This window comes from Teleopsis dalmanni, chromosome 1, assembly GCF_002237135.1.
Source record: "Teleopsis dalmanni isolate 2A chromosome 1, ASM223713v2, whole genome shotgun sequence".
Lineage (NCBI taxonomy): Eukaryota > Metazoa > Arthropoda > Insecta > Diptera > Diopsidae > Teleopsis > Teleopsis dalmanni.
In genome coordinates, this window is record NC_051846.1 from 199052570 (window position 1) to 199068682 (window position 16113).

Sequence of the window (16113 nt, forward strand, 5' to 3'; positions counted from 1 at the left end):
CGATGTGGTGTTCTCCTCAAGTTTCCTTATACACCAGCAATTTTGCTTTTATATTTTATTTATTTATAAATATTTTTTTATTTTTTGTTTTTTATATCATTTTATTTATTTTTTGTTTCATTTTATTATTATTATTTTAAAGCTGTCAATAGTACGTGTAAGATAATTTATATACCATAAATAAAACTAAAAAAAAATCGTAATCTTACGTTGCCACGTCTACACGTCTAACGAATATCGCAATGCAAGTGTATCTACGCCTGTCCGTCCGCTGTCTGTGGCTCTGTACTACACAATGGTGCTACGAATAGGTGTGTATAATTAAAAGCTTAGCTTCCAAGGTTTAGGTTATTGAGTTAGTACACGCTTGTCTATAACTTTACGCTATTTTATATTAATATCAACTTTTTATGTGGCGTTTTCCAAAACGCATAACACATATCTTTCATGTTGATATATTTTGCTCAACAGTTTTCAAATAATGACAGATAATAAAAATGTAGGACATGTCTATACGGCTTTTAATATGGAGAAATTAATCAGAATTATAAAATATTAGTCAGAACAAGTTTGATCTTATAAGAGAGTATTTAAGTAAATGAAATAGTCTAAAATTTTTCAGATCAATTGTAACGTATATTAAAAAATATAGATTAGAACTTCTTTGATCGTATTAGAGACTTCAAATAAATGAGGCGGTCTTACGTTTTTTATTTTTTAGAGCAAGTACAGAGTAAAAAAAAAATTGTAAAGGCTACCAAGACTCTCACAATCTAAAATTTTTTTCTGGACTTACAACCTAAAACTCTTCAAAGATTGCATAGCACAATAAAAGAATAACCTAAGAATTATTACGAGATTATTGACCGGTCACTATAGATTGAATAATCACCTATCGAAGTTAGGAATTCAATCCAACTCAGACTGGAGATACTGTAGAAAAAGAAAGAAACACATACCATATGCTTGGGAAGTGCCCAACACTGATGCACCAGCAGAAAAAACACCTAGGAGGATAAATCATAGATCATAAGGATTCAAAACGAGGAAAGATAAGCTCACTTTTTTATTGTCTTCCCTTTGCACATGCCCAGTCTGGTTTTTTTTATTTCCGTCCTTAAGGCGACTTAGACCAATAAGTTCTAAATATTTCAATAGAGCTTATCGATCAAATCGTGACTTTTTGTGACTATTTGTATATCTAGCTTTTCGTATGACCTTTATCTTCAAGTAAACTTAATTATTATACGTGTATACAAATTGCTAAGTTGGAAATTGTTCTCATATAACTAGATTACGGAGTTTGTGCTAACAGAAGAGATCTTCCACTCTAACAAGTGTATTTTTTTCTTTGGAGTAGCCTAAAATTGTGTCTCTCTTGGAAATTATGTTGCTTCCCGTTGAGTTCATTTTTAAGTATTCATTGCATGACTGTATTTAATATGTACAGTTCAATAGATATTTTTTAGGTCTACCGCGAATTTCGTGAAAATCGAGTCTTAACTTTCAGAACAACTTCTTTCATATATACAACATAATGGACTCAATATAACGTGCTCATATCACGAGCACCACTCATGAAAGGACTCTGACAATTATTATGAGAATTATATTGTCCAAATAGCTACGCTGTCTCGGATGCTAGTTGTGCTGCTAACTCAGTTTCGGTAGCGTAGCGAGATGGAGATGTGAGGCCTAGCATATTACAGGTACTACTCGCGGAAGCAGTCTAAGTGGTGCCCAGGACAAGTATATTATACATATTATATTTATGAATGATTTCTGGGATGTGGGGATCTAAAATGCTATGCTGCATCGGTACAAAGTATGCTTCCTGCTTAATATCAGTAGCGTAGTGAGAAGAGCAGTATACTGTATACATGATCTTAATAATTGTTTTTGGGGGCATTCAAAGTCTCACGACTTCACTGCTCAGTTTTATACGACTTATTTTTCCAAATACACATTTTTTCTCTATTCAAAGCATTATAGGCTTCTGAATTTAATTGGCTAAATAAGTGATATCAATCGCAGAGCTATTTTCGAGTGCCTTAAACTCTTGTAACCTCTCGTTTATGATTCATATTATATTTTAGAGTTCAAATATTAATAAATAAAACGATTTATTATTGTTTTACCTGTAACGACTGATATATGTTAACATTAATAAGAGTTAAGATAGAGTGAGTAGTAAGTGAAGTGAGCTATTAAACTTCTTGTAATTACAGGTGTTTTAGTTTTTATTGTACCCTTCACGTTAAGCGAAGATGAACTCAAATTAAAAGTTTAATGATTGTAGTGTACACTTAAGATTCTTAAAAAATAAAACGAAAGGTTAGTAGTTACTATTTCAAATCTTTACTAATGAAACCAATAAAAAGAATTCATAAAATGCATTATTTAAAAAAATTATTCAAACTAGTAAGTAGTAAATCTGTAAATCTGTAAATCTGTAAAACTGTTTTAGTTCTAAAGAAACTCATTTCTCTGATGTTAGAAGGTAAGTGAGGAAATATCGTGCAATTTGTTTCGCCAATGAACCAAAGATAAATGCTAAAATGAGTTTTAAATGTAGTCAAATTTAAATGCTACTAATTTCACTTTATACACTTCATTGAACATCATCAATTCTAAATTTTATATGATTTCGTTATTGTCGTTATCGTCTTTTTTGGGACGGTAATGACCTTTCGGACCACAAACTTAACCTCAACACACATATACACATACACACACACTTACAAAAACACATACCGAATATATACAGATATAAGAAGATACATGGAAGGTAGCAGCTAGCATTAAATGTGGAAAAAAGATACGAAAATGCACAGATGACCGCAGCGAAATGCAATTCGTTACGAATACTCCATAAAGGAGAAAAAACGTAGCGCTGCAATCACTGCATTAAGTGAGTGAACAGTGGTAATGGTTCGCTCAAGCAGCCAAGAAATCTCACTAAAAAGCGTTTTACATTCACGTACTCGACTAAGAAACATACCGACAGATGCTGCTTCGCTGCTAGTGAAGCAGTGAAGCAGTGAAGAGCGTTATGCCACAACAGTGGCATATATTTACCGCCGACGGTAACAGCTTAGAAACAGAAAGCGCAGACTCTGCCGCACATAAGCGATACGCATGCGCGGCGGCGGGAATGGCATTAACATAATGATGCGTGTAATATTGTGTTCACCAAAAAAAAAAAAAACACTTCTTTTAATAAAATTGATCGAAGTTGAAAAAAAAGAAAGAAACCACAACAAACCTATATGCATTAATAATTCTTCTTCTTAAACGTAACTCGCAGAAAGTTCAGTCTTCATGCTTTGTTCAGTTGCGCACACGCGCATTTGCGCTGTTTGCGCCGTTTGCGCCACAGTCGCATTTGCGCTAAAGTTGCCGCTGCTTTCGGCGCTTTCAGTGCTTTCCATGCTAACCATACTAACCATACTAGCCATACTCGCCATACTAACAATAATTTGATACGTGCTTCGTGCCGCTTAGTAGAGCGCTTTTAGGGTATGCAGGGGGTAACTGCAGCATTCACACATAACAATTTGTTATTCATTTTTATTGTCCGATTATTATTTTTTATTAATAATTTTATTGTGTGCACTATAATCTTTGAGCATTTAATGCTATTTATAAGCTTAATATGCGTCTGTCCGCACAGACCGTGGCCTGTCGATCGGTTGCGGTCTGTCTGTGGTATGTCTCGTTGTGTTAAACAATTTGTTGTTATTGGTTGGCGGTCTCAGGCGGTCTTAGGCGGCTCTTGTTAAGAACATTAAATGTTTGAGTATTTTTTTATATGACAAAGGGAACGCCGACAGATTTGTCATCAAATATATACAAGTATGTAACTTTTTTTAAGTCCTTATAAGAAATGTTGGATGAACTGTGCTTTAATATATAGCAGTAAATATTTTTTATAAAGTATACATAATTTTAAAAAAAATTTTAAACTTTATCTTTGCATTTTTGCTTAATAATAACTGTTAACACTTGGGTGATCCGCTATAGTATGTCATATGCAATGTATTACTGACTCATTGAAATAAATTTCATATAAAGATATGTTTTAAAGTCCAGTATATCTTACTGATGTAATATAGATTTCACTAGTTTAAAGAGTATGTGGGGCAGTGTAAGGAGCATTCAAGTACGTCTTTCCACAGTAGCACAAAGCTGAATACCTGACAGATTATCTTAACTTGCGTTAACATATAAATTTCAATTTGTCAAAGGTGATATAAAATGGTCTCTGCAAAGATAGCGCCTATTTGTCACTTAATTTCTGCACAAGTCTTTATCTGACCCAGATGATCTAAGGTGACTCAAAGTTGTTGACTAATTGCGGCAAACAAATAAAATGAAAGTATCATAGTAACTGTGGTTAGAACCTAAAACTACGCGGATAGAGTGACGGTATTTATTTACTTTCAATTGATATGAAGTTGCATTTTACAACTGGATGATTTGAAGTTAATAACAGCAATGGTGTTAGATGGGCTTTGCTTCCTACTTGATGAGAAAACTGTATCCGCATGTATAGCTTTAACTTTGTACTGTCGGAATTATTTGGAATTCCAATAGGATTATTTATCGTTGCATTATTCTGATACATATGTTAAAAACACTGCGGTGTGAACACTGCGGTAGGTTATCACGTTAAAAAATTATGGACTCTGTGTGACTAAACACGACACTAAAACTACCCTGTTTTTACTCTCCAGTTGTTATGTTATAGTATGTAATTGTAGCTCTACGAAAACTCTTGATAAGAACTACAAAGAGCACAATGATTTGATGGCGGTTTTACTGTGTAGATGTAGATATACCTTTTAACGTTTTGAAAAGGTTAGGTCAAGTGCGGAGCTCAATGAAATGACAATTTATTTGGAAAACAATTGGCCATATAGTCAGTATGAAAACGGTTCTAGTTTGTAGAGTTTTGGAACCATCAGTGTATCACTAGAATATTTTTGGTTTCAAACCAATGGTGTCATTATCCCAATCCATATGATTGAAAATGAGGACTTCGAGTTTCCTACCAGAACAAAATTCCATTTCAATCTCTCCTATTGCACTTTTCTATACCAGTAACCATTCTATAATAACAATATTAACTGTTAAAACTTCCACGCATTAAAAACAAAAATATTTCTATGTATAACAATAACGCATAATGATAACAGAGTGCAATCTGACTGAAGATTATCTGTTACTGATTTATAAATTTCAATTTCAATAACGCTTACTACTTATTTTAAATCATAAACTTCAATATTTTACTTCTTTAAATTATAAACTTAAAAAAAAAGAAACATTCATTACAGCCTTCTTAATTTTATATTAAATTTTTTCCTTATTAATCGCTTAAATTACATATTTAAAAGGCTGTTAAAATGTTCTGTTGTTGACATAAACACAGCCAGCGGCTGTAAACGGCTTCATTATGCACTGACAACTGCAACTTCACTCCCTGCTTCAACAATACCACCCGCGTCACACACTTTGGTCTTACTAATTATGTTAAATCAACAACAAATAAATAAATGTTCACACAATTTTCTTACAAAATGTCAAATGCAATATTAATTCAAATTACAACAAAAAACAAAAAAAAACAGAAAACAAAAAACAAAAACAGCAACACAAATGCAAAAAAAAATACATACAACAATTAATTTGACGAATACAATGTAAACGCTGTGTATGGATACCGGCGTGTAGTAAATTTTTCAACGCCTGAGGCTTAAAATTATCGCACTTCTGCTGTGGCTTTTTCATAAGCAACAACAATAGGAATAACAATATGTGTGTGTATGAATGTATAGAAAAAGTACCAACAACAACAACATCATAGCATAACATTTTAATTTGTAATTAATTAATCAAAAATCATTTCTTTTTGATTTCTTTAATGTGCTTTAACTACCTCACGTGTGCGCAACTTCGTGAGGAAACAGTGTGTCTGTGTGTGCTTGTGTGTGTACGACAGGTATTGACATTAGTCTGTCTGTTCAAATCTGTGCGTATGATGCGATATTGGAATTTGAGGTCAGTGGCGGAGTTTACTAAAAGCGTAACTAATTTTCACAGTGTTTTTTTACGGTAATATCTTACAACAGGTTAACATAGATTTGCGCATTGTGCAGTAAATATAATAAACTTGTGAAAATAAAATTTTTTTTTATTAATTACTTATGTATTATTTATTTATTAAATACCTTAGGAAAAGTAAGTTAAAGTCACAGTTGATTTAAAATAAACATTGTTTCAAAATTATTACCAATAAAGTATTTATTTTAGACTTGTATTTTAAATTAACAATACTGATTACTTACTTTATTTAGTTGGTCATTACAACCAAATCACTCGCCAGTTGGCAGTACCCAGTATCTTTATATCATTGGTCACCTAGTCCTTCCACCGTAGATGCGGAGATTCTTAGATATAAGGCTTTTCCTTCTTCTTTTTTCTTAGTTGACTCATCATCAGTCCCGCTTAAATATAGGGCTTTTTCTTCTTCTTTTTCTTACATCAGCCAACCCGATTAGTTGATTGTTGCCACCAGTAGTACCGAGTGCCTATATATCGTTGCTAATCTGGTACTTCAATCGTAGATGTACCGGAACATTCTTTTTTCCATTCGCATGACATGATCAAACCAGTGAAGTAGTAGAATTTTTATGTCTTCAACTATGCCAATATCACGGTAAACCTTATATAGCTCATTGCTTCATTTCATTCAATACTCGTTGTCAATGTATTGGATCTTTACATAGATCTGTCGATGAATTTTTCTCTCGAATGCTCCCAACGTTTTCTCATCACTGTTGGCAATTATCTAAACTTTTACACCATACAGCAGAACAAACTTTGTAAAGCGTGATTTTTGTTAGTCGAGAAAGAGCTTTATTTCTCAATTCCCTACTTAGCCCGAACTAACTATAAATAATGATTACCAGACTTTTCTAAGTTTCTGTGCTTAATAACTTAAGAACTAAGAGCATTAACTCCATAAATAATTAGACATTCTATAGACTATAAATCTGTATAAATAATTGAAAATTCTTTAGACTATAAAGAATCACAGTACATTTCACTTCCTTTTATTATAACACATAGGCACACATATAAACCAATACCAATGCTTATATGTATATAAATATTATTTATGAACCCATTTTTAAAGTAGGTTGGTTACATGATTGCAGACTCAACCCTCTTTCCAAGTAAACTTTAACGAAATAAACCAAAATTTTCTTAACGGAAGTAGAAGCCATAAAGCTTCTTTTTTTTTGCTATATATTTTCAAAATTCATCAAAAATTTAGTCTGCTCCATATCAACTGACCAACTTAACTGATTTGTTCACACACTTCATGCCACAGCAGCATTGAATTTCCTACAACCAGAGCGTTGACATATCAACCTGATAGCCATAAGTATCCCATACTGCATATATCCACATACACATACCTATATGTATATGTGTAGTGCGCTTTTGCTTATCGAATCATCAGTAACACCAGTCAGTCGCTTGCCTATTTAGTTGAGCCGGCCATGTCTGCTGTGTTGCCAGCCTGTCTGTCACAAACATAAACTTACATCAGATGCTGATAAGAAGTTGACGCCGCTGTTGCCGCTGTTGCTCTTACTGGCTTTTACTGGCTCTTATACTGACAAAGTGACTAGAACACGCGTACACATTACTGTGCAACTAAGCGTACACATTAAGGCCTAACGCATGAATTTGACATTTTTTTTGTATTTGCCCGCTTTGAAGTTTTGTGCTACAGCAGCGCCCCCTTAATGCCAGCATTACAACCACCAACACCAGTGAGCCGTGGACTGCGCACATGCAAACTTATACCGCAAACATTGCAAGCAAAACAATCAGTAGAGCAGCAGCTGAGTCTTCGCTGCTTCTGCTGCTGCATTACAATTTCGCATTTTCGTACACGCTGCGCGCTTTGTTCCTTCAAATACTTTAACGGTTATTGTTGTTGCCTAACCCAAAATTTCCTTTAAACAAAAAATGTTTAAGTACTGGTACTTTTTTAGGCACACACAACACACACACACACAAGTGACAGCTACGCTAGGTGTTGGGTTACCACAGTGAAGTTTTTTAAATTGCTGCTGCAGTGTGTGCGCTGCTTTTATTGTTGCTGTTGTTGTTGTTGTAGTTGCGTTAGAGCTGTGTTGATATATCAACGCTGATAAGAAAGTTAACTTTTGCAAGGAATGCAACATTTTCCAAAGGGGGGTTTATGGTTCGGGTGATAAACTCGTTTATGTTTTTGTATGAAGAGAAGAAAAAAATCAAAGTATGCGGAAAGTTGTGCGTACTCATATTTGAGGTTAAGGGGAGTTTATGTGCACAGTTGAGCAGGCGAGATAAGAATTGCCAAGGTTAATGTTTGTGACAAAATCTGGCATTAGAATAGATTTACTTGATTTTCTAAACAGTAAAACAGTATTTGAGGGTTTCTTTTTTCTTTTTTTTTGGTATGGTGTGTGCGTGCAGTCAGTCAGTCAATGTTACTTTTTTCCAAAATGATCAGATAAAGTTTAATGCTGCGACAAAAGGTTTTGATTTCAAGGGAAAGTAGCATTAAAGCACAACACAAATTTCGAAAAAGATTAGGCCAACAGTTTTTATTGCATTTAAATGCTTTTCAGTATCTGAATGCACACATAAAGATTCCTTTATCTCACAGACGGCATACTTATATGTTTGGTATACTTATATGATTGTTTAAGTTCTTTATACTTTTTATTATTTTTTATTTTTTTTTTATGAAAAGAATAACTTTTATTCTGTATTTGAATGTTTTATTATTTTTTTTTTGTTTTGGTTATGGAGTGAGGACTAATATATTGGTCACTAGGGCAAAATTTCAGTGCAATTCAAGAGCTGTTAAGTTATTAGTGGTACAAAGGAAAATAGTATCAGAGGGAAAAAACAGAACACTAAGTTTTTCATATTAAACATTAAAGTTTTATGTATTAAGTATTAATACATTGAATATTGCTAAACACATATATGTATGTATTTCATACGTCTCTATATATATATATACATCTTCTCTATATATAAGTTTTTCAAATTTAAAATTAATGAGTGACTGGAAAGAGCAGCTCAGAATGATTGGGAACATACAATAGCCTGCAGATAAGCTCAAGAATTCATGCCGTATCGATCAAAAGCCGGAACTACTAGGGAGCTACTTATGCTGAACAGAAGTGGCATCCAACTTGTCACAGGGTTTCTCACTGGGCATTGCGGAGTTAAAAAGCATCTATCGAACCTAGATATTACTAGACGCGATAGCTGCAGACTTTGTTGCGAAGAAGAGAAAACAGCATAACATATTCTGTGTCACTGTGATAGTCTCGCTAGGCTCAGACTTTGGTAGTTATTCACTGCCTATTCACTTATAACGGAATTATGCAACATCTTTCCAAAGGACATAATGGCGTTCTTAACTGCTACTCGTCTATGGAAGTAAAGTATGTCAAAATAATCTTTAAAGGATGCAGTGACGTAGTGACAAGTTCCCAACGGGTTTTTTTTTTAAATCTAAATGTGCATATCAGTGACGACGCGTGCCCTATCTGGAAGGGTGTGCGGCCCTTCTTTAATGTTGTTTTTACATGTACCACTTATATTAAAATATATGAGATCTTTTATTAATAATAACTATATTATTTTATATATTATATATATATTATATAATTCATTAACAAAATAACATATTAAACAAATTAAATTAATAATTTATATACAAGTTTAATATTATATCAATATGGAAGAAACAAAACTTTTCACATAATTCTCGTAACATCAAACCAAATTTTTTCAAACAAAAGAGTTTGTACTTAGAAACATACATGTTTGTGCAGTGATCAAACAAAATCGAAACCACTTGCAATGTGCGCACAAGTACCCCGCACAATAAGAACAGAAATTCGTTGGTGCTGCTGTTAAAAGGGGAGAGACGAAATGTGATAGAAATGTATGGTGAGATGAGCTGCAAACTTCAGCCGCTCATGCAATCACTTTGGCAAATCATCATGTTGGATTCGTATGCATACAGTTGATATTCGAATAGAACAGAAAATTACTCTCATACAATTCCCACTATATAAATCTCTATTTCTGATATTACGAACGGGAGCACACGCACATTATTTTGTTCATATGCAAAATATGAATGTGCGTCCAACTTCTTTGCACACAAAGGGGAGAGACGAAATAAAATATAAATGTTCTGTGATTTGAGCTGCAAATATATGAGCACAACTAACAAGTATAGCAGCTAACAGAAGCAAATTGATTGAGTTTTCATAGACAATTATATTTAATTGTTTTTGCTAAAACTTTAAAAATATATATTTATATGGAAATGTAATAAATAATAATAATTCTTGATGTAAAGATACTTAATAAATTTATATACCTATGTTATTTAACATTTTGCAAATTATATTAGGGTGTTCACCGCACACCTCCGCACCTTAGAGCAGTCGTCACTGGTGCATATACATTATTTACTTCATTCCATTTAAAAAAATAGGAAGCTATAAACAATTTTAATAGTAATGTAATAAGCGCGATTTGACAAGTTACAAGTTATTTAATCTGTAAAACCAAACATATAAGTACGTAGTCATTAAACTTACTGCACTATTTTTACAATCAATAAAAAAAACATTTTTTAATTACTTTATTTTGCATAATAAATCTTAAAGAGGCAGGCATTGCTACAAGCTCCACCTCTTTTTCAACTCATAATATCTTATTCACCACCATCTTTCAATGTAGTTTTTACATCAAAATTATGATTTAAGCAAAAATTTTTTTTGAAACAGTTTCGACTTTACATTTTTACGAAGTTTATTCAATTATTAAAACCGTTAAAATTATATTAATTTAAAACAGTAATCAAAGTCACCAAAATGCCACAAGAACCTCATATGGGATATATAAACTAAAACCAGCTGCGTACATACATACATAGCTTATGCAAAAGGGAAGCAAATAAAAGCTTTTACCTCAAAAAATATTACTGCCGCAAAAACCAAAACGGTTCGTGGTGAATGGCGAGTGGCAAGTGGCAAGTCCGGCGGCGGTGACTTTGTGGTAGTTTTATTATTGGCATATGATGTTGGATAATGATTTCAAACTTAAAACGCTACTAAAACCAACAAGTTGTTTAAATATTATTTTTTACCATATATCATATATTACGAACACCGTAATATTGTTCTATCCAAAATTAAAGTACACAGAGACTATAATAATTACTCTTTGATGTGGCAATGCAAAGAATATTTGTTATGTATTGGTTACATTATGACTTTTTATAATAATTTATTAATAAAATTTTATTTAAAATAAACTTGCTACTTAGCAGCAAGAATAATGCTGTTAAGTCATTATAGACTTCAAGCAAAAAAAAAGTTAGATATATTAAAAGCAATATATCAATAATAAAGGAAAACTATTAAAAAAAATACACACCAAATTAAAATATTTTTATTGTTTGCTTAAAAAAAACGATTTTCGTGATAAAATTTCAGTAAAGCACTATAAATTATATTGAGTAGTGTCACCAAGTCCATTAGAATTGGGAAGAACCTTTTCGAGCTATTTAATACCAAACGAGGTTTCAGGCAGTATGACTGCTAAGCCAATGCTGGCTTAACGGTTCCGACGTTCAAATAAATAAAAGTGCTCCAGTTAGAAGATTCTTGATTCAGTACCCGCTGGTGGATAACGCGATAGAAGACACCTGCATCTTTGGTGAAAGGATCAGGTGGCCAACGACTTAAAGGCATTCAGTACTACCAACTGATGACAGCAAGCCACTGATTGGGTTGACTTGCGGAGACTACTGAACGCGACTGAGGTGGTGTCAGGTCTATAATGGCCAACTAAGTAATTATGTTTAATTTATTTGTTTTAATTTATTCTTTTTAATATGTACATACTTCTGTATTTTACATTTAAGTTACGAACTGCCATGTTTAATTTATTAATGCTCTGACATATCTTTCATTATTGATGGAATTTTGAACTAAACTTATTGATCAAAAACAAATTGTCTTCATTTGTTGCTATGATTGGGTTAGATAAAATTTCGTTAGGTTATTATATAAGCCACATAGGTCCGCAGAAGTCATCAAAAGACCCCGCGTGACACTGCAAGGCTTACTCCAGTTCTTTCTGTATAGAAACCCACAAAGAGAAACTGCACATTTCCCATAATTCTCACTGTAGAAGTTGTGGAAACTCACAGGAAAAAGAAACCATTACACATTTTCTCTGTGAATGCCCGGCTTTGGCATCCAGAACAAATAGTTTCTTAGAAAGATACTTTTTTGATAGTCTATCAGATTGTTCATCGCTGATGACAAAAAACCTAATAAATTATTTTAATTCGGCGGTATGGATTTAGTCTGTACTCTTCTATACTAGGGTTCTTGCGAGGAATGTGGTAGCAAAACGGCGAAAAATCTCTAATTGAGGTATATGGAAGTTATCTAATGGCCAGCCACTGCAACCAACCATATAAGTTATATTAAGATTCATAGCATTAACAGATAGAGCAATCCCTCTTATTTAGATTTATAGTAGGCATCATGTAAGATATTTATTTTTTTTTTTTTTGTGAATCTAAGAAGTACTTAAAACTCCATTACTAGAACGTAACAGGTGTTCCAAAGTCTACTTTTTAATGCAATTTTTTTCTCCAACATATTAAACTTAAGTTAGTGTTCTCAAATATTTTTTTTTTTTAAATTAACATCACTTTCATTTAAATTTTCTTAATTTATACCAATATTTCATGCTTCAGAATAATAAAATAATTTGAAGGCGGGTTCATTAGCGGAAAGATTAAAAGCAATAGTTACGATATCTTTATAAATTCCACAGATTTATTGTACAGTATTCATTTATAATTCTCATTTATAAAATATTTCATAAAGCAATTACTTTTTAAGTCAAAAACATTTTTTTCATACTTTATTGAGTCAGTCACAATCTCGTTGCATTTGTTTGAATAATTGCAATGTCATATGCAGTAAACAAAGTATAACAAAACATAAAATAGACAATTTACAACTAATAATAAATTCTTGCAAAATATAAATTTTTTTCATTATATTGTATATTGTGTATTTGTGTTAACAATTTTTTAGTGCTACTAATTTAATAGTTATTGTAATTTTTTTTCAAAACATTCTCATTTGCATATAAACTTTTAGCTTTATGAGACGATCAAACAAGCAAACAGGCATGTCATATTCAGCAGTTTTTGCATTGTCAAGCATACTTTTTCAGTGCAGTGCAGTGCCCCACTGTCAGTGTATTTGTCTTCTGTTTGTTTGATTGTGTATGCGTAACTGCTGACGTGCAGTGGTGTCTTTGCCTGTTTGTACTGTGCTTTGTGCACTGTACTCTTTGTATGCGTCTCCATTGTTTGCATTGCTGTTGGCGCACGCATTTCCATTTGGGTGGGCATGTACGCATACACAAGCACACTTATATGTGCAATGTATGATATTAAACTCCCGCCCACACTTTACTAGCAAAAAATATTGTGTGACTATGCAAAAAGCTTTATAACCACCCAGACTCATATAAAATTTGTTATTGTGTCCTTTTATGTCATACTATTTCTTCTTATATATATTTTGTTATTGTTATTGTTCTTGTTGCATTTATCGTTTCTGCATTGACACTTTTGGCTTTATGTATTTTTATACGTACTGTAGTATAATATAATGTGGTTCTCTTTTTTAGTGTAACAAAAAATTTTTTTTAATATAATTTTTATTACAATTAAATTATTTGTATTAATAAACTTAAATTGTAGTATTTTTTATTTATTTTGAATTTAAGTTCTTACTTACATTACGTTTACTATATTGTTTTATTATGGTATTTTACAGTAGCAGTAACAACAAAATTAAAACCACTTAATGCGATTAAAAGTTTATAGTTTCTACTGCTTTAATAATTTATAAAAGCTGATATTTGCAGTGTGTAGCGTTTGTAGTGTATGCATCAGTGTATATATGCGTATGTATGCTTGTGTGTGTTCATTACAATATTGTATTGTTGTTGTAACAATCTTGAATAGATTTTCATTTCATTTCAATTGAATTCAACTTCATTCGTTTTATTCGATTCGAGTTTACTTAGCTCTACTCAACTTAACTTAAATCAATCGAATTTACATTGATTTTCAGTTTCATTCTCATCCGAACGAGCAATTCACTTCAATATGTTTTGCTAGTTCAATACGTTCTATACGTTGTAAGTGTTTGTGATTTGACTTTAATTGGTTTTTCGTATTATTATTATTATTCCAAATCAATTAAGTAGAGTAGGCTGCCAAAAGCCTTTATTATATATTTAAAATCTTAAAATTATTTAATTATTTATATGCTTTGTTGCTATTTTTTTGTTGTTTTTTCCATATATTTCTCTATTTCTCGAAGTGTTTTGTAATTTTATTGCTGTCATTTAAACAATTTGTAAACAAAGGCGATTTAAATGTTAAATTGAATTTTCAATTTATTAAATTTCAATTTCAAATTAAAATATTTTCTTAAAAAAGTTAAATATTAAAACAAGAAAAATATATTTTAATAAAATTGTTAAAAAAAAATCTAATAAAATTTGTTATTTTGAATTTGATTTAATTACATTTAAATTTATATGACAGGGCACAAGTTTGATTCCTGGTACATGCAGTTTAAAAAAAATTATATACGAATAATTAAATACAAGAAATAGTTCCAAGATCACTGATGATGGGTATTTGGCAATACTAGAAACAACTGTATGGCCAGCCAAAAAATCAATTAATTAAAATAATATAAAAAAAGAGTTCTTGTTGTTGTAGTTCACTACTTTTCGAAAATCGCTTTATGAAATACACATTTTTGAAATAATAGTTAAAGCTGAAGATATAAAATATTATCCAAAAACCTATTGACATGAAAATAGTGACATAAAAATAGTTTCCATAAGTTTATAGATTTTTAGTACACATCATAATTTTTATATAAAAAATCATATAGGTAGATACGTATATGTAAGCATCAGAAATTATAGTACACAAGATGGCGCTATGAAGACTTCGCATTATTGGTAAACTCTCACATGACATCACGTGAAAATTTTATTTTATTCCTTTCCTTTTGTTTTATTCTGAAGTTGGTTATAGAAAATCCTTTACTCCCTTATGTGGGCGAGATTGTGGTAATTTCGCTATCAATGGTGTTCCACTAGTTTTTGGTGGCATAATTACTGATATAAACTTTTAATCGCTCTCTTTTCGTGAGCGTGTTTCCAGTGTCATATATCTAGTGCAGTTAGTGATTCTTCAATTTAATCTCTTCACTAGAGATACAAAGTGCATTCTTTGTCAAACCATGACTTTAAAATCATTTTTGGCTGGAGCAACGTCATTCATTCACACGAGATGGCCAAGCCAGTGAAACCGCTGGATGTTAATTCGCTGAATTACATCAATGCCTGACAGCTCATAATTCATTTGGATTCGATGGAAACCACGACTACTGCTTGACATCATTCTGCAGAATTGTATTAACTTTGCATGGATAATGAGCTCAGACATTGCAGCGTAAACGCAATCTCTTATGGGGCTATCGAAAGCTAGTTTATAATCCAGAAAAAGATTTTAAAGAGTAGTTTAAACATGGCACTTTTGCACTCTAGCAAATTCATATACAGAAATCAGCCAAAAAAGAGTAACCATTTTCTTCTTTTATAATGAAAAATAAAACTTTTATTAAGAGATTAACTTTAACATGAGAAAATAATGAACTCAAATTATTGAAACTATTTAAACAAACTCTTATGATAGTTCTTGAATTAATTTAGTTAAAACTCAATTAATAATTAATACTTAAACCTATAATTAATCAATTCCAATACTTTGCTATTGTTCCTACTAAAATTAAACGTTCTTAATTCTACTATAAAAAAATTAATTATATTAATTAAGTTATCACATCTACATTTCAAATAATATATATTATACAAAATGAGTAATTTAAT

At 31.8% G+C, this 16113-nt stretch overlaps 1 protein-coding gene across 1 annotated transcript in view; it reads left to right on the forward strand.

Moving 5' to 3' along the window:
* LOC119667039 overlaps positions 1–16113 on the forward strand; it is a 24927-nt gene that overhangs the window by 5348 nt on the left and 3466 nt on the right. The gene's annotated exons all lie outside the window — the stretch shown is intronic.